Source organism: Lepidothrix coronata, unplaced genomic scaffold, assembly GCF_001604755.1.
Source record: "Lepidothrix coronata isolate B3197 unplaced genomic scaffold, Lepidothrix_coronata-1.0 Scaffold17, whole genome shotgun sequence".
In the NCBI taxonomy this organism is placed as follows: Eukaryota; Metazoa; Chordata; class Aves; order Passeriformes; family Pipridae; genus Lepidothrix; species Lepidothrix coronata.
Window position 1 is genome coordinate 2,324,265 of NW_016690197.1, and position 22,860 is coordinate 2,347,124.

A 22,860-nucleotide genomic window follows, 5' to 3' on the forward strand; every position below is an offset into this window, starting at 1 on the left:
ATGATCAGAGAGAAAACCAGACTGTGCTGGCAGACACAGAAAAGTAAATATGGTGACTGTAAGCAGCTACACTCTTCCTTTAATCCTCCAGAGGCTTTTTGCCAACATGAGGGATAATATCCAGTTGTTCATACTGAGCAATGGCAGATGCTTAGAGCCTACTAATGCGAGCAGCAGCGCTAAGACACAATTAAGCCCTCAGCCCACAGAACGTCTCGCAGTGCGCTCCCGGCGCTCACCCACGGGGAGGGATCTGCTCCACGCACTTGGCAGTGGCTGCAGGTAGGCAGCAAGCTGGCAAAGCCAGGCTGCTCAAATGCCAACTTGGATGTGAACGCGACTGCTGGGACTGCTGCAGTGCAAGCCCTACCACAGTCCTGTGCTTCAGAAGGACTGAAGAAGGGGATTAAAATCTTAACAACTGACATATTGCATGACATCAATGCTACATCCTAATTGTGTTCCTAGTTTAAAGACATTTCTTTATGTATTTGAGAATACAGTTTTACTTATTCTTCTGCTCCTCTTCCTGGCCTCCCAAAACCAAAAGCCAATATATAGTTCAATCTCTCTATATTAATACATTTAGGTGGACTTCAAACACTTGCAAATTGTAGCTTAAAGCACATGTTTAAAGGCAAGCATGTACATGTACAAGGTATGTAAACTTTGTGCTACCCTTCAGGACACGATAAACTTTGTCCACTCTCTCCTTTAGTGAAAATACACAAACACATCTTTAACTAATAGAATTTTAAATTTCAAAATCCCTTATATAGGCTGATTTTTTTTCAAGAGTAATTGTCAGAAAAAAACCATAAACTTTCCACTTCAAAAGGATTCATGGTTGTCTGAAACCATAAAGTCTAACATACTTTCTTATAATCTATAGAAAAATAAGAAATTAAACTCAACAATAGGAAAAATATTTTCAGAATGACACACACAATGGCTTTAAAGTTAAAAGTGACTTAAACCCCCAAAATAAATAAATAAAATTATCTCTGACCTCTAGTTATTGGCAAGATGGAGCCAGCAGCACAGGGTAGGAGGACAAGCCAAACAGTGATTAAAACAAGAGAGTTTTCCTCTGAGGGAAAACCTCTTCCCATGAAGACAGCTCAGTGGTAAACTGCACCAGTGAAGAGTAGAGTGGGACAACCACTGGAGGTTTCTGGCATCCAATCAGTTGACTGGAGAGCTCCTGAATTATTTTATGACTGCAGGAAAGGGAGCAGCTTTACAAGTCATGGCATGGCAAACTGAAGGACATATTACACCAGTGTCAAACATTTTCAGCTGAAGCCTGACTGGTGGTACCAGTAATAAACATTCCTACACAGACTGCCTAGTTGGGTGTTACAGGCCAGGAGCTGTCATACACAGTACTGATTCTGACAGCACAGGGCAGCTTTTCATGTGCTTTGCAACATTTGTAACATTTCTGGTCATGATTTTTATCTAAAAACTGCAAATGGAAACACTGTGCCAGAAGTAAGCACTTCCTCTGGTTCATCACAACATTTTAAGACAAAGATCACTTTGCTAAGCAGTAATGGCCAAGTGTTTTCTGACTCATGCTTTATACAACAGCCCTTTCTGTGTCCCTCAGCTTCGTGTCCTTTAAAAATATTCCCCATTACTTTCTGTGGCAGTCACGATGGACAGCTTATAGCTATAGGGTCAAACGGGTGCTGAGCCTTGAACAAACATTGCTGAAACATCACAGCTCTGAGTATGGCTTAATGAAAAGAATAAGCAGACTTGAAGAGGCCTGAACAGAACAACTCAAACAAAAGCAGCTGAATAGCAATAACTTGGCCTACTTGGGCTTGCCTGTGACCCAGTTTTTCTTCCCTGCCTGGGCGAGACGTGTTTTGAAGAGCTCGGGTAGCGCTGAGCGACTGAGGGCGGGCTGACAGGGAGGCAGGAGGCAACAGCTGCTGCACTGCCATGGCACGAAAGCAGAAGGTGAAAGAACACCAAAGAATAGACTGCAGAAGACAGCACCGCTTACAAATGCCAAGGCCATAGACAAGGTGTGAAGGTTCATGGAGATACCTTTATGACTGCAACTGAAATTCCACAAAAAAAGGCTTCCCTGCTGGCCAACCCGCTGCCTCTGCCTCTCATTGTTCTCTCCCCTACGTATGAAGTTACTTGTCTTTTGAAATGAGATGCCTTCATATTTCCCAGCAGCTTTAGAAGGCTATGTCATTAATTCAGGAAAAATCGAGTTTGCAAAATTGTCAAGAAAGCAGCTAGGTAAAATCTCTGCACATCTTAACTGTCTTTGAATTTTTCCTTTGCTGTCAGGTGTTGCAAAAGCCAAGGAAAATGTATTGCTCTTCATGCATCCTCTTTGACAGCTCCTATCTGTTTTGCTTCTCTGAGCAGGACTAGAGAGGAGATTCCTTCAGATGACCCTTTTTTACTCATCACCTTAGTGGTATATATCTTATACCTACTCTAAAAAACAATCAGAAAACATATGATTCATCAAGTTGCCAACATATTGCCATCATCAATTTCAATTTTCACAATATTGCCAGAGAAGGCAGAGGTAATATGGAAAAGAGGTAGTTATGAACTAAGATAAATGAATTTAATAAAACACCATTAAAAAGGTAAGGATTTACAGATTCCACAGTTGCTAACAATAAAGGAGACATAAAACCTCAGCTTAGATGCCTCTAAAACAGTTTTGTTTATATATATATATATATATATATGTTACCACCTTGTTAAGACTAATTTTTGAGTTGGAAACATTTAAGAATTGTTTTGGATTGATTTATCAGGAAAATCCACCTGTGGGGAGCATTGTGCAGAGTAGAGCAAGAATTGCTTGAAACAGTGGGATTGATTCTGGCCTACTTTGCAACATGCAAGAAAGTTTCACTGAAAACTAGAGTCATAACAGAGTAGAAACAGAGTGTGCGTGACCTGCCATTACTATACATTGGCTGGAACAAGAACTGTCATTCAGATGTGAGCTGCTCTCTTATATTTTGTCTTAAATTGCTCTTATTGAACAAAAAAAATCCATTTCCAGGTATTCTTAACTGGCACATGGAACATCAAATGTTCCAATAATGCAGAATTAGACTTCAGAAAATAAAGACAAGAGAATCAACAACCACCTACACATCCCAATTAAGCAAAGCCTTCACTGATCATGCCCCTATTGGGAAATGACAGACTTCAGCTCAGTAAGAGTATTTTCACAGAAGCAACAGCAATATTTGCAGAAAGCAGATGTTTTCTGAGGCAAAGGCTTGTGAATCCTACAAGACATTTTGAAAGGATTCAGAAACGCTGACCAGGATGCCCCCTGAACAGACTGTGTATTTATGATCACCTGTTTCCTGCTCCAGGTTTCACTGTTAGTTGTCTCATAATGAAATGACATACTGAGTCATTCCTCCCCAATTTTTTTTCTTTTGGTTCTAACCTTTTGGCAAAACCAGTATTATACTCCAGGTATTCTAAAATCAGCCTACATTTCCATAACTTTATGAGCCAAACTATGTCCTGCAATGATTTCTGACCTGTGTTACTTGAACTTATAGAGAGAACCATGACTGACATCTCCATCAAATGTTGTGGATGCCTTCAAATTCATCTAGTCATTGAGGTCATTGATGGGATATTGAACTTTAGTAAGTGACTGTGTTAAAAGTGTGTATTTTTGCTTCAATGCATTCAAAAGCATAGGTGAGTAGGAAATAATTTAGGGATAACTCTTATATTTGCAGTACATTTGTAGCTTACTAACAGGTTTATCAGATTTTTTAAATTAAGACCACTATGAACACTGCAAAAATAATTCAGTCTTAAATGCTTACTGATGCTATCCATCATTGACAAAAGTCAGCTTGTGCAATCATTCTCAGCTATATTCAGTTCAAGTACAAAATACTCTGAAAGCAAAATTTTCCTTCTGGCAGGCTCCTAAATTTAAACAGATAAATCGAAATTGTGTTAAACACTAGTGAGGACTCCCTATGTAATTTAAAAAATAAATAAATAAAATTTAGAAGTGAACCTCTTTCAAACCCTGAAAAATGAAAAAAAATGTACTTCAAATAATTAAAATATTATTTCTATTTTTAGAAAGAAACCAATTATGTAAGAGCTGTTTACTTATTTTACATTTTATAAAAATAATTTTAAAATTCTGTAAAATACTCACTGCAAGTACAGAGGAAAGTGTGCTACATCAGTAGGAAACTTCCAAGCTACTTGAAAGAGGTTTCTTTAATTACTCACTGCTTATTGCTAGTAATGTAATTGGTTTAACTTTTTAAAACTACCTATGATATCCAAGACTTACTTATAGTAACCAAGGCTGAGTCACTGAAAAAACCAATTATTTTTAGAGGTATAATTACATGAAACTGTCCTCTTTCCCTCAAAAGGTCTGCAAACAAGACAGAGAGAAGCTATTCAACAATTCTTCTCAGTGAAGTCCTTCTCACAAAAAAACAATGTTTCAAATGGTGGAGAAAGATATGGGGATTTTTTCAGAAGAATCCTTAAGTTTTATTCTTCTGATAAAAACTAAACCAACTGCAATGAGGGCTGTCACTGTTTCACTGCTATGCAAAGAAGAACCACAACCCCAAAGTAGAAAAAAAACTTTGCTGATGCTTCTGAAAGAATCTCTGAAAGATTAATTTCCAGAACTTTACAACTAACATCCAATATCACAAAATTACGTGAAACATTCTTCAGATGTAAGATCGAAATATACTCTGGATCAAAGCCTGCCCTTCTATGCTTTTTAGCTTAGTGTTGGCTCACCATCAGGGAACTGTTCCAGAGTGTCTGAGAAAGGAAACAGAAAAGTAAAATAACCCTCCCAAGTCATCTGAAAAACAGGGTGCTTGGAAAGTCTATGTAAGTTCTGCTGAATTCTACTGCTGCCTCAACTATCTTAAATTCTTGTGGTCTCTGTGTTGCAATTATGTACACATGCTAGGCTTTTCCACAAAGCTTCCACAATGGTTAAAGAAAACACAAATCTTGTTAATTAATCTTTAATATAAATGGGTTAAAACTGACAGAACAAGTTTGTGGCTGGCAAAGTACAAGTGATATAAAGCCCTCTCCTATGAATAATGAAGCAAAACCCTCTGAGATAAAGAAAAGAAAATCTCAAGGTTTAGATTCCCATCCGGAGGCATTTGGTTTTTTGTTTGGTTTTTTAAATTTAAATTACTCTTCCAGAGCTAAGAATAAAAATTTTCAGATAACCAATGAAGAGACACCTGTAGGTATTCCTCTATTATAGGCAAATAGCTAGAGGGGGATGAAATTATCACAGACAAGAAGGAAGGATTTGAAGAAACGGAAAAAACTTAATTTCTTACAGCTTCCCAGATACACACTGGTCACTCCTTACAACGCTGAAATGCAACAGACATCTTGTTGCACGTTTGCAAATTCAGTAAACGTGTTGCTATCACTGAAAGGAGGTTGAATAACACGGACGTGACATGGACAAACATCAGCTTGTCTTTAAGAAAGACTGGAGCTACAGAATACTGGGCTAAACACCAGGATTTTTGCAGCAGGCATTATTAGGTTTTTATACAGACCCTCACACACTTCTCCATCTGTCAGTCTTCCTTAAGTGCTCTTGTTCCTTTGTGCTAAATCTCCTCTGGCAATATGAATTCCACAATTAATAATTTGACCAAGTTTAGGTGCCTGAAGCAAGTACCCACAATGAAAGCTCATCCCTAATACAATCAAAATGAGTAGTACATTTCCTGAGAAAAGTCAGTAGTCTGAAAAGCCATTGGGTTTTTCCAGGGGAAAAAGGTATTTCACTCTCTCAGAATAATAAAGAATGATGTCAAACATCTCTCTTCAGAAAAATATGCAGCTCTTTCTTTTTCTAAATAAACTCCAAAACATGGACTAACTAGCTCATGTGTATATGTATGTTCAAGGCATGCACTGGTACAACATGATACCCTACTGTATCTTATTCTGTCTGTCTAACATTACACTTGTTTCTCTCCTAAATTATAAATACCCTTGAAGGCAAAGCATCAATGAAGTTAAATTTTGTAGGTATCCAAGAGGATATAATCTGACTTTTTAATCTCCTTTAAGTAACCTTCTATGAAAATTTCCATCTGCTTAGCTTACAAATCAAGACATCTTGTTTTAATATTGGCCACTGCTCTCCACGTAGGAATGCAACTCTTGGTAATAATGTAATAATTTATGTTGAAGTACTACATAAATTCATTTCAACCTTTCTGTATGAGAATTTTGCCTACTGTTAAAATTACCAAATGTCTAAATGGATTTCTAATAAACTTGTCTGCTTTTTATTTGTAGAGAAAAATAGGATGCTTGTATCTTATAACAGCTAATTACAATGACTTAATTACAAAGATTTTTTACAAGAATCCTACCTAGCAGACTACAAAGATGCTGCTCTTAAGGGATACAATAAAAACCATCCTAGATTAAGCTGTATATATTTAATTTAAACATCTGTTTTCTGTGTATTAATCTATTGTCTTTTCTTAAAAAAAAAAAAAAACAAAAACCAACCATCCAACCACAATAACTTCTAAGATAAGAAGTTAATTCTGAAGCTTCCAGAAAACACTATCTACTTAGCTTTGTATTTAAGAATTCAATTAAATATTTTTTCTTGATTTGCAACAAAGCTGGTTTGTTTTGATATAAAAGTCATCTCAGGACACAAGAACCTTGTAAGACCAATGAAGTTGGTCAGAAACTTTTTTTGAGTTTAGAATTTGCTTTATTTACTACCACTGATAACTTTTATTTACTATATATGTTTGTTCAGTACCAAAATATTGTCCCTAAACTAGTTTATAGTATGATTCCAGTGAAAAACTCTGTTGGCTGAAAAACTCTGTAATCCTGTAAGACCTCTTTAAAGACAAGAAACAATACCATCTGCTCGTCCCTACCTCTCTTGTGCAGGCACAAACTCCTCTTTTCTTATCCTAAAACTAGAGATTCAGCAGTGCAACCAAAAGCAAACAATTTTTTTTCATAAGACAGCATGAAATATAAGACTTTTTACATATTCAAAAAAATTCACATATGAAATGAGGCAAAAGCCTTTTAAATTAATCAAATAGCCTAATGTCAGTAATAGCTCTGCAATTTAGCATCTCATAGAAGCTGCAATGAAGAAAAAGGAAAAAAATATGTGAATAAATCCAATCCTAAGAAATTTGTCCTCCTCAGATAAACTGCACTTTGTTAAACTTTCTCTGTTGAAACATCTCAAGTCTATGGAAAACTATAAATAACACCATTACATTTAAAATATATATATAAATAAAATAATGCCTAAGCACTGCTATCTGGACCACTGAAGATTCTTGCATTCCAAAAAAATTTCCTCTCCAGAAAAAACACAGCACTGAAAGAAACATTTCAGAAATTTATAGCCATGTGAAATAAGGGATACAATGAAGCAAATGATTTTTGAGCCTAAATTGCAGCAAATGTTATCAGGTAATAAAATACAGAGTGAAGTGCCAAGGGAGGAGGACTTTGGACAAATGCTGCACTAAGGACATTAGGCTTTGCGTTGCTATTTCTGTGATGTTAACACATCGATTACAACTTTTTTTTCCCCACTAACGAGCAGCAATTATCACTAATGAGCAAAGTGAAACTATTGGGGAGATGCAGATAATCAATTGATTAGGTTTATCTGCAGTGCATGGTTAAACAGCTGAATTGTATCAAGCAGTTTTCTCTTCATTAATTGAAAAAAGTGAGTTTCCAATCCCAACCTATACACTAACTTAAGAAACAGTTTAAAAACTGAGTTAATATATTTTACTGAAAATTGTACTTTACATATATTTAGAGACACTTGTTATTTCATATCCTAATTATTTTTAACTTAACAGTTATTGCACTCTGCTAAGATGTGCATATCCTTCCTGGGTTTTTTTTTAATGCAAATGCTCTTTCCAAATTGAAAATTAATTTGTAAGACCTTTTCAATATTTTTTAAATAGCAGTTTGATTAACTCAAATTGTCTCTAAACATTTGACTAACGAAAGAAGCGAATTAGCTGCAGTTGTATCAACCACATTGCTTTCTCTGTGAATACCTGCTGCTTCTTTGCAGAAAAAAAATCTAGAGTTGCAAGTATTTGAAGCAAATTTTAATTTGTTTTTATTTAAGTTCCTAAGAGGCATACATTTCATATGGGCTGTGATGGAACATGGTAAACACACTATTTCCAAAAGAAATTGTGCAGTATCCCTTCTAGGAAGCTGATGAGCAATTCAGTGAATGACAAAACTCCCATTATTTAAAGTGGAATACACTCTCAGCCATAGGATTTTGGGATACAGGAAACGAAGCAAGGCCCATATAAACCCCTGTGGCTAACAAAGAAATGAGTCAGAAAAAATCCATCCTGCTACACATCCACTTCTCTCCCATCTACTGTCTTGTCACAGAAGTAAAACTCAGTCTGCCTCAATATCTCCCCCTGCGACAGACTTCTGTATCTGCCAAGTCCAAGATTTAGTTTACTCTCCATGTAGGTGAACAGTTTAACGGCACACAGTGAACTCCTCTAAACAGCAACCCTGGGAATAAATGCCACTAGACCTACCAGTGATTCCCATCATCATGCTGCTACTACATCTGAATACAGTTAGGAGGAGCTCAGTTGATGAGTAGAAAAGAAGTCAGTTTGTGATTCAGGGAGGATTGCTTTATACTGAGGATTTCAGTTAAGCAGTACTTAAAATTATCCAGTTAAGTTCAATTAAGACATCATTCTGGCAGCATAAGCAGTGCCATCCAATCAACCCAGTTCAGATGTTTCACACACAAAGAGCTAACTATGTGTAAGAGTGGTAATACAAAAGAGGAAGCAAGGATTTGAGACTGAAAACACAAAACACACATAAAAGGTAATTATGTTGTTAGGAGCAATCTGGACATAGTGAACACCAATCACAGCCAGGGTTAACTCTTCAACTCAATGGCAACCCCTCTGATACAGGGAAATGACTCATCTAAGTGAAAAAACCACCAACACTCTCTGGTTTATGGTACTTTTCAGTACTCCTGGGCTAATGGTATCTGTATTAATTCTATGAATAATGTGTTTGATAAAGATCACAACAATATTTAAAGCTCTGTGGAAGGCAAAGTGACAAGAGTTAAAAAAGTCAGAAGTTATATTTATTTAAGTTATTACCCCAAGCTGGGACACTGTTATTTTCAAAAAAAAATTGTAAAGTAAACAGCTTACCTCTCCTCTCAGAAGATCTAAAATTTCAGTCAAGCTTCAGAGTTAGTACTTTTAACTATTAAGAAAAAAACCAACCAACCAACCAACCGCAACTGGTCTCAGCCTAAGCAGCTGAGATTTTTCAAGGAGCCTAATGAATGTTTCAGCTGCATTTTGGTTTAAACTAAGTGGCTAATTTAAGTTGTGCTTCTGTGTTAGCTGCTACTGATGGGCAAGCACAGCAGCGCAGGTGCAGCATGGCAGGAACGGATTTTGCACGACATGATTACTCACCGGTAAATGAGTCTGGGGACAGCCCAATACTGCTGTCACTTAAAACTGTATTGAAGTGCCTGACATGGGCATGTCTAAACACTGACATGGCAGCTCCCAGAGTGATCACTGGTAGTGTGTGGTTAGGAATGGCAAGACCCAAAGCAAAGGAGATCTGTTCATCAGCAGAAATTCTGAATTCTGCTAATACCCTTTTTTAAAATTACCTAATAACTTCCCTTCATATAATTTAATCCTCTCAGATGCTCTTGAGGTTTACTTCTTCCTTCACAAAGCAAACTATTCTCCTTACTGCTTGCAAGACTAAACAAAAGTAGACTGACTGAGTATGAATGTCAAAGTCACCCAGTATTTTCTCAGACACCTTGTTCCTAGTTATGACTCAGACTACTCCATGCTGAATAAAAAGAATAAAAGATATGAAATAAAATATGAAAGTGAACCGAGGTTCTCTTCTGGTTCCAAGTTGATCAGATTCTTCTGTAAAAATAACAAAACTGAGAGGAAAATACTACACTCCTACTATTACTGGATCAGTCCTGATCTTTTATTTTACTATGAGGTTAAGGAAAATATACATCTCTATTTGACATTTGCACTGTCAAACCCACATTGTCTGAATAACACCTAACAATTTGCACAATAAACTCACACTTGTATTGTGCTATTAATGTCCTGGACTCTCACTCTGGCTCCCACACACTACATAAAACAAATAAGTCATACAGATTTAAAACATTTGAGGAAAAGCAGCAATACATTAGTCTCTCCATCTCAAGCTTAGTAGATATTTGCTGGGATGTACTTCACACAGATAGGGCTTCAAGTTCAGAGAAAGCTGACTAGAAGATAAAAGGTCCTGATAACCTTCAAAGCTCTGCACCATTGCTGAAAAATGTTCATTTCCCACATAGGTCTCCAATGGATTAGCAGCTTTGTGGTGTGCCCTCCCCATGGCCTTTCATTATATTTCATAGTCACTTAAGCCTTTTGCTAATAAAAAGACAAAGCCAAGGGTGAGATTATGAAATACCCCAAAGTTAAGCTGAGAATGTTTTAATTAGATGTTGCTTCCTAACAACATTTCTGGCATGGCTCTGGCAATAATAAGGAAAAGTTAATGCTGCAGTTGCTCCTTTTGCTTTTCCCATGACATTGCCTTTCAGAGCCTGCTGCAGAAGATCTGGTTATATGACATGATTGCTCAATTCAGTTCTACACCAAGCACAGAGTTCATTTTGACTCTGGGTTTGGTATGGTGCAGGCTCTGCATGATTAGATTTTGTCTGCTGCTTTTAATTAAAATAATAGAGACAGGTCCTCAAAGGGACTAAGTGAGCATAGCTCTGTCGAAGTGAATATTTACCAAGCCTTCTCCCAGTGTCAACAGCAAAAACTTCCTATTAAATTAAAGCTGTGCTTTCTGGGGAAATGCACATCTCTGTACAGAGAAGGTTTATGGCACTTGGAAGCAAGATTCGTTCAGTCTTAAGACAATAAATGCAAACTTCTTTCATGTATTTATTTCTTTAGATGTCTCTTCATTCCTTCATGCTGCAAGTGCTCTAAGCCTGTGCTCTAGTGTGTTATGTAGCCTGCTTTTACCTTACGAGTCACCTGTGATGGATAAGCAGATAAATGGTTTCCTAATATCACTTCTATTATATTCTTCTTCTTCTACAGTATTATGCTTCTTATAGACTATATTCTTTCCATATGTAAAACAACTTAGAATCAGTATCAGCTTGGAAAATTTACTTTGATAAGTAGCTTGGGGTCAGTGCCTGATTATCTGCTGTTGCTGAAGCAGGCAAGTTAGTGACAGGTACCTAAAAGTACAGAACAACAGCTATTTACTGTGGAAGATATGGAGAGGAGTGATTAATTTTTCATTTCCCCTTAAAATTGGACTGGACTTAAGGCTTTGAATTACAAAACACAATAATCTTATATGTTAAAAAACCATACATCTTTCTAGTAGATTTTCAGCATAATTATCCATTAATAACACCAAAACAATAAAGAGTATACACTTAGACTGTTAAAAATGTAGTACAAGGAGATATGTAAGAGTTTTGTCAGGGTAAATTGGAAATCTAAATTAAAAAAATGCATAATGTCACAGAAATTAAATAAAGAAAACCAATGAGTTCATTTTCAATAACAGAAATGCCAATAAAAATATGCACAAGAAATACTATCGTGTGAAAAGCAAAATCAATTAAATCCCACTGTGAAGCTTTGCAATGATACATTTGTTAGGTAGCGCACAAAGCCATGAACTTCTCAGAATCAGACATCTCACCTCACGTACAGAACAGCCAGAAATAACGTCTCACATCTGCAAAAGCAGCAATGTACAGCAGTAGTTCACTGCACGATAGGTCACCACCAGCTCTAAAACAACCTTCACTTCTCTCCCAAACCTTAAGACACATTTTATCGATGTTTCTCCCCAGATCGACGCTGATTTTCTGACTCAGATGCAGGCTGGCTGTAACACACACTCATTTTTTTTCCTCAGCAAAACTCCTGGCTTCACTTTTGCCATGGGAACCATCATTCCCAGACTTTGCTTTTATAGTAACAACAGGAAACAAACCCCTTTTCCTCTACAGCAACAGAATCACAGTGTTTCACAGGATCACTGCTGCCTTTTCCAGCTGAGCACGCTGCCTCCTAACCAACAACTGAAGGGGTTTCACCTTGTTTTCCTGAAGAGGCACTGGACCTTCCTCTGTTCTTTAACTTTACCTTTCCTGCCTGCATCAGCTTCTGTCCTAATCGATTTGGAGTAAAAACACGGGTCAACAGGAGGGATTACAGCATTTTACAACCCTGATCCGTTGTGCTCCATGCTGAGCCAACAACACTGGGAAGTAATGCAGCAGACAAGAATGTTTTTCAGACACTACTTGCCTCCTCCCTAAAAAGCTGCAATTTAGCAGTAGGTGCCAAAAGGCACAGCAGCAAAGAGAAGGGCTCAGACATTTCATACACAGTATTTTGGACAAGAGAACATTATTTCTTCGCTGTATTCGTAGCAAATGCTCTTGAAAACGCTGAGTGTAACACTAAGAGTGAAAAATAAAAGGAATTTGCTTATTTTATAAAGGTACCTCTGTGGTTTTGGACACAGCTTCAAATGCTTCTTTATCCCTGCATAAGACAAAGAGGCAAATACCAGGGAATATATGATCATAAAGGAGAGGTCGGTGCATATTCCCTACCAGGCAGTTATGGAGACGTTGTGCTGAGCCAAAAAGTGCCAACCAGCAGTTTCACAAAAAGGCTGGCAACACTGCCTGTGAGTGCTGAACTGACCATCAAAATCACACATGTACCTGCCCTTGGGTGAACACATTCTGACACACATGGGAAGGGGGTGAGCAGCTCAGCTACTCAGCACAGCACTTGTGCCTCTTCAGGGAGGTGGAGGAATGTGAGCACTGCTGCCAAAGCAGTTCTTACACCACAGACTTTGCTTTCTCTAGTAATGGACTCTGGTTCATCTCAGGAGCTGAGGTCTTCTAATTCAGTGACATTAAAATAATGAACTGCATAACCTCTTATCAGCATGGTACTTCAGATTTTTAGAGTAGTAACAAACTTATTAACCAAGAATGATTAAATTTAAAATAAGAAACCATTTTCTTCTGTAATATTTCCTAGCAGTAGACAACCTGAAGTGGTTATTTTTGCTTTACGTTCAGAGGAAAAAAAACAACAAGCAGAGCATCCACAACATTATCATCCATATTAACAGCATTCTTAAGGGAAGGAACATGTACTTTCATAAATTGCTTTAATTGTGCCTGGACAAAATGAGATGCGTCATCACATGACGCAGAATTAGATCAGTAGGTTAGATTAAAATGACAGTAAAGGGATTTTTTTTTGTGTGCGTTTGTGCATTACTTCAATATAGTGTGTGTATGTACATGCTTTAGCAAAAATAGAAGCCAGATCAAAATAGAAAACTAGAAAGGATTACAGAAAATAAAAGAGGAATCCATACACTAGGTAGCTGGTTTAGCTATTTCCACAGACAAAAGAAATTTGTGACTTCAGCAATTTTCCATTTACAACTTTATTTAATTTTACTTGAGTTGTATTTTTGCTCATGGAACTTTTGATTTTAGAACAGATTCCCCTGAGATCTTCTGTCAGGAATTAAGCTTTGTTTCATCTTATACAGCAATGCATTTATACATTTAGCCACTTAACAAATTTTCGTAAGATATAGGAGCATTTGTCAGTTATATCTTTCAATCCCCCACCAGTGTAAAACCAATCTCCCTTGACAGATGGAATAATGAAAGATGTGAATGCCGGATTACATAAAGAAATCACAATTGCATTACTTCTTGGAAAATATTCTTATTAGAACAGTAAGTTAGCATCTATTTTGGTACCTGGGATACAAAACTATGGTTTTCATATATTTTTTAATCACTTATATTAATTTCAGATACAATTCTGTCAACACGTAAATGAGAGCACGTGTTATCTGAAATTACTTTTGTTCACAACTATACACACAGTTTCAAGTCAGTTTGCAACCATACATTTTATCATACTGCACAAGAGAAATCTCACATTAATATTCAGGAACACAGCAGAATCAAATTCTTCAAAAAGAGAGAGATCCCTTCCTGGCTGAAAAAGCAAAACTGTGGTCAAAATTCTTTATATGGGTTTTGTGATCATTCCTTCAGTGAACTGATACCCTCTTGCAACTCTGTTTCTGTTCTCATCAGTGCTACATTGCCAGCTCCCCTTTTCATTAACTCGGATGGAGTCACTGGCAGCTAAGTGGGACAGGTCAGGTATGACCAAAATAGCAGAGGTTTTTTTTACCATCAAATACCTCTAACAAACTGTAGGACAAATTTAAAAAAATTCTGCAACCAACAAACCTAATATACAGTGTCATCATTAAAAATGTAAAAGGTTACTTTTGGGTTTGGTACACTGGCTGGTCACTCATAAGGTGAAACACCAGAAAAGAAAGAATAGGCCATTAACTTCACCTGGATTTCTTGAGTTGCTTGTTCATTGACACCATTCACCATAAACACGGAACAGATGTATCTCAGTCTAGAACAATGTCATAAAACATTCTTAATACAAAATGTTTCAATAATACTACACTCATATCTGCCATGCCAATATTCACTAAAACACAAAGATCAGTAAGATATTAAAAATGCTATCTAAAAAGGCATTTATTTTTAAAGTTATTAAAAGCTTCATAAAGTTCATAGATTTGGAATATACCATGCAATTAAAGCAATCTAAATACAGATAATGTTAGAAGGGGAACAGCATAAGAGCAATCAAAAAATCCCTTCACAGATTTTCAACACTGAGGCATAAATCACTCCTGACTGGTAATCCACTTTTCATGTTTATGCTCCTGATTCAGGCTATTGCAAAAGTATATGTTTACTAATAAAAGTACGTACTTAACAAAGTGTATTTACTTTGTTTACTTAAAGCTAGGCCTTATTTTGATGGCATTCTCTGAAATTTGTAACTCTTCTTCAACGGCCCTTTGAAGAGGAGACTGCACTGCTGAAGCTGTATCAAATAGCTTCTAATTCTCTTTTGCTAGACCCAAAAGATCTTTAAATTTAGAGCTGAAAAAACTGATGGTGAATCCTACTGTATCTAGTACTCCTATGACTGAATTCTGTGAAATGGCCTTATATCAGAAATCACAGCAGATTACATATTGTATTTATGTACACTGACTGTCAAGATTGTTAAAATGCTTTGCACATCTTTGTGGCCATTAGAAATCTCAATGCTTCCACTTATTCCTCCATATTTTTTCCCAAATACAGAATTTAATGTGAAACCAGGTACCAGGTGAAAAATTCTTGGTATCATAAACCTATAGTACATAAGCAAAGACGTCTAAAAGAGATTAATTTCCTAGCATTTCAGCTATGATGATCTAATCTAAAACAATGTACTGCAGCCCATTAATTTTAGAACTTTCTTTTGCATAAAGCTGATAAAATATTATAATGTAGCTCTGGATAATTACAAAGCCGCAGAAGGAGCTTTATTTTAGAATTATATCACATACTTTTTCTAGTAGTAAAATGACATAAATAAATGAGGAGCAGTACAGGTTGGACAGGACAAGAAAAATAGGACTATCAAAACTAAGACTAAATTCTTTTTTACCTACCAAGAGCACAACATTGTAAATAAGCAGAGAATTGAGTATCAATAAGCAACTATTTGTCTGAATTACAAAGCATCAAGTGGCAGAAAAATATATTACTCCAGACAAGCACATATATTTCTAGACAGATAATAAATCGAGACTTTTGTCTCAATATAAAGAAAACCTTTTCCCATTAGAACAGTCAAGCATTGGAACAGGCTGCCTAGAGAAGTCATGCAGTCCCAGGTTTTTAAAGATTAAACTGGATAAAGTGCTGAGCAGCCTGGTGGCACCTGAGCTGACCCTGCTCTGAGCATCAGAGACCTTCAGGTCCTCACATTCCACTCTGAATCCTTCAGTGGTTATGACATCCATTCTAGAAATATTTTTTAAGTAAGTGGGGAGCTCACAGGCACACCAACTACTGCTCTAGAGGACAGAAGTTTCAGACAATGGGGAACAGAAATAAAAAAGAAATAAAAAAGAACGTGGAGCAAGTGGCTTAAAGCAAAATAAACCTTTTTGTAATTAAATTAGCACCTCTTTAAAGGTAAAATGGAAATAACTGTCAAGTAATATTCTCAGATAAAAGATTAAGAATTTGAGAAAAATATTTGTATGCTAGTAAATTATATAGAATAGCTAGTAAATATTATATTCTAGACCAAGAACCACTTCAAACATATTGCACAGGTAGGCTAGTGCATAAAGAGAGAGATAGCAAAGAGGGAAGGATACTCTAAATTATTTTAACAAGTCTGTAGCTCCTTGCACTACAGGGCTCCACACAATTAATTAAAAGACAGTTGAGACCTTGGAGATAAACATAAGGTCAGCAAAAAGAACTCTGAACAAACTGAAGGCTCTCATTTATTACTGAATTATAAAAGAGGTTTTAGGCTCTAGCATAAAAGAAATAAGAAGATCTGAATAATAGATGCAGGTATTCATATATGGCCTTATGAATAATTCAGAAAATTTAACATTACAGACTTTTTTAAGGAAAAAAAGATAGCTTCAAAAGCAGAAGGAATAGTGATACCAAAATAATCAGGGAGTAAGAGATGGCTGCAAACAGAGATGTGTTAAACAATGAAATAGAAAAGGAAAAACACCTAAAGGAAGTAAACAGGTAAACAGCTGTTCTCTACAACAGTGACACAGGAGTAATGACAGTGAGGGACAGACTCCTCTGAACAGCAGAACACCTTGCAAGCAGGTCTATCAGCACAGCTCTGCTATCAACACGAGCATCAATATTTTTTAGAACATTGAGAACAAAAGAAAGAAGGATAAGATGAAGATATCAAAGAGTCTCAGCAAGCAATAAAGATGACAAAAGGATAATGAAATGACTGATGGTACACACCTTGGCACCATAAAGAATAAGGAGTATAGAATAGGAGAAAACAGTAACGTTACATCATGGGAAGTATTTATGGGAAGATAATTCCCAGACAAGTGAATCACGTATTGCTATTTTCATGAATTTTTATTAACATGCTGTATTGAGAGAAGAAACTCTAGAAATTAACTTGAAAAAGGAATTAATGAAATGGAGCATATTTTGGGGTGCAGGTAGGCAGGGAATAGGCTTCTTAAAAAGTGAACTGTTTTCCCATCGCATTCTTCACAGTACCAAAAAGGAGAAAAGGCTATGTCCCATTTTTGCTTCGCAGGTGAGATGGCAAACTAGAACCACCAGAATCCAGGAATCCAGGCTGGACATGCAGTAAGGTATTTGAAAAGCACATTTCGATACTGAATTCACAAGGCATTTGTCACAATAAGAGTTACAGCTGCAAACTTATAGGTGATTCTGAATTTTCTTTGCACAAGGACTGTTAGATTTTCACTGCACACGAATGAACAGACCGAACAGGATGATCACCAAACTGATTCGTGGCCTACAGATGCTAAATCTAATCCATAAAGGTATTGAGGCAATGAAATGATAAAAATAGCTGATACATGAATACTACCAACTATTAAAAGATATAGAAAAATTACAAATCACTTGAAAAAGCAAGACAGTGGCATTACATTACTCACCCCTTGTGCAGAACAACACCTGCCATAAAAGTTCAATTAAACAGCATCGACGCCAAGGCATACATTTTAATTGTTTTTCAGATGTCCTCTATCCACACCAATTGCATCAGAGTCAAATAAGAAACTTTGACCCAATACTGACAAGTAAGATATTGACCATCCAGTGTAGTTCTCTCAAATTGCCAGTTTTATTCAGTAAAAAATAAGTAATAGAATATCTACATTTTTCCCGAGGTTTTATTGAATAGTTTTTAATAATTTTATTGGAACAAAATCTTGACTAGAACATGTAGCTTAAAATAAGTAATTTTTGGAAAAAAAACCCACATGAATACCTATTTAAGTCCAAAGAAATAACATAACTTAGGACAATTACATCTACTTTTTCTCTCCAGTTCATTTCTAAGTCACTTTATGGAATAAATTAATTTAATAGGGCTTGACTTGTTTCTGTAGGATTTTTAGAGGATTCACTCACCTTCTCCCACCAATGATCAGCCATCTTATTTCAAGATAAGAGTCACTAACTGAAAGAATGAAATGCCCTGGTACTACCTTACCTTGAAAAGAGACTTTCCAATGGGCAAGAGAAATTTTAAAAGCACACTAGAGAGATTTACAAGGAAAAAAAATTACTGAAATAATATGTGTAATTGTTTTGGTGATTTTCTCTGCATCATTCATTTAACAAACACTTAACCAAGACCATATTCTTCTTTTTGACTTAAGCGCAATACCTAAAGTACAGAAGCATAAAAAAATTTCATGCAGCAAAAATTGACAGAAGTCACAGTGCTATTCTGAGGCAGATTATTAATGTGAATTTAATAAAGTCTTATCTTTTTATGTTACACATCCTAACAATGCACTCCATGTAACTATTTATAGCTCAACAATTTTACAGGTCTACCCTGTCAATCCACTGCGATGTACAAAATCTCCAGCCCAGCTGGTCTTATATTCAGTGCACAGACTCTACTTTACAGACTCAAATAAAAATACAGCACAGAAGACATCTAAACTTCCCTCCTCAGGAGCAAATTGTCCTTATCTTGAAAACAAATTTAAATTAGTTGAATGAGGGTAATAAGCACAGTGTAGAATAAATACAGACAACAAAGTATCTGGTATTTTTCATTAATATCCCATGCAAATACATATTATAGTGATAAAAACATATTTTTGTTTTTTTCAGAGTTGATTAACTGTATTTAACACTGCTGTATTCATTTTCTGAGCATTCCTATTTTATGAGCTGAGCAACTAAGTGTATATTGTGACTTCCATTTTTCAAATGCTGCATCACTTCTGGGTAGAGGAGGGAACATCATGATTACAAATGAATAAACTTCAGCGTGTGCATGCTGTACTCCCTATTAAAGCTAAATAGAGCAGTTGTGATACAACTGATTTGTAGTTTCTCCTGTAAACAGCAACACACTTAAACAGAGTAAGTTCATTGATCAGTAGATTTATGAAACCAACAGAAAAGGAAAGTTCACAGAGGTATAGAAAAAAAGAAAACAATCAAGAGGGTACAAAAGAGAAAAGGTAGGAAGCAGAAGAAAGTTCAAGCGAGGAAAGGAAGATATTCCTAGCTTTGCACAATTGCACAATATTACTTATACAGACTCAGTTGTGTAACTACTGTTGAGAGATTTACCTGTTCTTTTAGATTCAGATGATTTGGAGCCAATCAGGAAAAGGACAGGCTCATTTCATACGTGAATCTAGTCACGTGCTTGGTCCTAATTTCAGGTTATGTAAATTACATTAGAAATAACAGAAATATTATCGTAATATCCACTGATTTCCATGTGTTTCAGTGAGAAATCACGAGCAAGACAAAAGCAAGTCTTATTAAGTTCAACACTTCAATTCTCAAAATTTACAGTCAACTAACACTCTGAAAACACCCAAAGTCTTTGTAGGCATCAATTTTAAATGTTCCTGGCTTGCACTGAGACACTCAAGTCTTTACAGCACTGAAGAGCTTTACCCTCCTTATGGCACAGTGGCCTGGCAAGGCGGCTGCAAGTGCTGCTGGCCACCGCACACGATGGAGGCCAGGCCTAGGCAGGGCACTGCCACATGGAACTTCTGCAGAAGGTTTAACTCCATCTTCTTTTCATTACTTAAAAGCTCATACTTCTGGTGACTAAGGTCGTCATTTCAATGACAGAAACAACTTACAATCCCAGCAATTAACAGCAATGTGTGTGAAACTACTAATAGAAGTATTAACACTCTTAATTGCAAATAAACTGCTTTTCTCTCACTCTCATCTCCTATAAACTGCTTGGTCTAATTAATTTTGTCTAGCTCTTCTCTGTTACTTTGTAGTTTGCTATCAAACAGCAAGGACCCTAAATTGTTTCAGTTAATTCTGATGAGAACTTAAACACTGTCCCATTTTATGTTCCTCCATTACCAGGTTATTATTTTATATTTCCATTTTGATTTTCCTTTCAATTTGAATGTTAAATGCAAAATTACCAAGAGATGTAAAAGAATAACCATAGAGAAATACTATATTACAATAGAGTTTACTTGCTAATGCAGGCATGGAGTAGTACATAATTAATTTATCATAAAAATAAAAAAAAAGATTACATCAATTCATATGAGAATTACTGGATGACTGATGAAACAAATGTAACTGTAGTGAGTAAATTATACAAACATGGTCCAAATGGTGTCTGAAAATTCTGAATTCATACTACATGAAAATACCTCATGGTGATTTATTTAACCGTTCAAAGAAGAAAAGTCAGCAGTGGTTAACAAAAAAGTTATCTTTTGATGTCATCTGCATGCAACAGTTTGTGATTCTGTGATTATCATAACTGTTGTTAAGAACTGAGCATACAAAAACAATACCTCCACGCTCATAAACACTACTTGTTTCCCCCCACTTCTTTTCTGCCGCTCACACTCGTTTCCCAGAAAACTGTTGGGCTCTTGCGTTTGGCAACTGGATAAACAGCGTTTTTCAGCAGAGACACGTACGAAACGAGGATAAATTGATGCAGGAAAGGGGACCATGAGACAATTTTCTATTACTATAAAAATAACTTTATTAAAAACAATCAGCCAGAGTAGGACTATCTCTGCACTTCTCCACGTGCCAATATCCTACCGCTCCTGCAAAAGAAAAGAAAAGGAAGCGCATGAAAAAATAACTTAGTGCTCTACAGAGAGCATTGCCAATTTTTCCACACTGCTTACCCTTCTCCTCCGCTTCCAGCAATTACTGGCAGGGCACCATCTCTACCCGTTCTAGGCATAGAGGACACAGAAAGATTTAGTTCACTGTCAAAAACATTGATTTTTCTATACAATTGTAATATACATCACAAGCACACTGTTGTCATGGAGCATTTATTGAGATACTTACCTTCTTCTTTCCAAATCCTTGCATCATTTACTGAATGGGACTTGACATCTACACAGCACCTTCAAGTAGGAAAAGGACAAAGTAACACTGATTCACTCCGGCTGCATAAATGTGGCGCAGATTGGGCATTTGGAGCCTCTCCTCCTGTAGCAATATAACTTCAACACACAGTGAACAACCTCCTACTAATAAAAAAACCCCACCCCAGCAGCCTAACAATGGATGCCAAGTTCTCATGGACATGTCCCAGTTGTACTTATTGCTTTGAAGCCTCCTCCAAGGTCCTCTCTCAACTGGAAATACGAAGTCTCACTGGCAAATCTTCTGGCAGCTGCCTCTACCACCACCTTCGACATGTGGACCTCACCTTTGTCCGGCTAGGCTTGTTTCAGTAGCATACAAGTTACTGTCTACAGATTTTTGCATCTGGTTGAACTGCAACTGAGCCCAAACAAGGCCAAATACACTGCAAGTCATCTAATTACATTAGCATACCCTTGTAGTGTCGGTTTTAACAATTCCTCAAGCTCAGTGAAACATTTACCTAAATACCGTATTCAAAATGCAGGTTATGAACTGACTGGGTATAAGGTCACATTTAAATACACAGCTGTCTGTTCAGTGTTGAAGCCATCCAATTACCTGTATTTCATGATAAAAAGTGTTTACCTCTGAGATACACCAGCCCTGCAGGAGCCTAGGGCACAAGCCTAATCTCAAACCAGAATGCACCATGATATGTGTACACAGAGATATAAGACAGCAAAGCCCCTCTGTATGCAGATGAGATGCTGTGTCCTCGGTTGAAACCCAGCCTTGAAGCACACATCCTTTCTCCCTGAGGCGCCAAGACAGCATGAATGTTCTTGAAGCTGGCATCATCATGCAGATGAGGCTTGTACCTGGCACTAGGAGGTACACAGAAACTTACCAGGAGGCTTACACACAGCATCTATTTTTGAGGCTTCACAAATTCTTTTCTAATCCATAGATAACAGTTTGACCTTACCAGTACCCCACAATCAGCACATAACGAAACTCAGCACACATTCACCTTGGAAGAGACAGACTAATGGTTATATGTAGCATTATGGATGATGCATACTCACTTCTATGAACTGATACCTCAGTGCAACCAGTGCCTCCTCCCAACCTGGCCTCCACGAAAACAGAGAAACCCAACTCTGGCTTTCTAAATTTGTCAGTATACTGTGTTATCAATTTTTTTTTATTTTTTTTTTTTTTAATATTTCTGTAAGTTCCATCACAAATTATCAGAAAGTTCAGTTAGAGAGAGCAGCAGAAATCAAACACTGAGGAAAGTCACCAAAGTTACATATATTAACATTATTTTATCCACCCACTTTACAGAGTTACTATTTTGATAAAGCATTATAGGCAATTAACCACACATAAGTTAACCACATGGTGAATCTTAGTCTTGCCTTTTTAAAAAAAACACAAGTTAATTCAACCCAGTTGATTGCCAGTACAGAAAATGAAGATAAATTGGAAAAATGATATACCAAGAAAAGTAAAGACAGTAGCCCTGCACCAAGATGGGAGCTAGGTCACAAAACACTTAGGTAAAAATCTCTCCCTCTCAACTAAACCATATGCCCCAAACTGAGCCAAGATGTGAGGCAGCCTGCAACTTATTCACC

At 36.7% G+C, this 22,860-nt stretch overlaps 1 protein-coding gene and 1 long non-coding RNA gene across 3 annotated transcripts in view; both read right to left on the reverse strand.

Annotated features, from left to right (window-relative positions):
- NRG3 (neuregulin 3) overlaps positions 1 to 22,860 on the reverse strand; it is a 384,996-nt gene that overhangs the window by 52,391 nt on the left and 309,745 nt on the right. The gene's annotated exons all lie outside the window — the stretch shown is intronic.
- Positions 20,858 to 22,348, reverse strand: LOC108493590. Its single transcript, XR_001873529.1, has 3 exons — positions 21,197 to 22,348; positions 21,028 to 21,078; positions 20,858 to 20,943 (listed from the first exon to the last, which is right to left on the reverse strand). It is a non-coding gene; the product is annotated as an uncharacterized LOC108493590 (long non-coding RNA).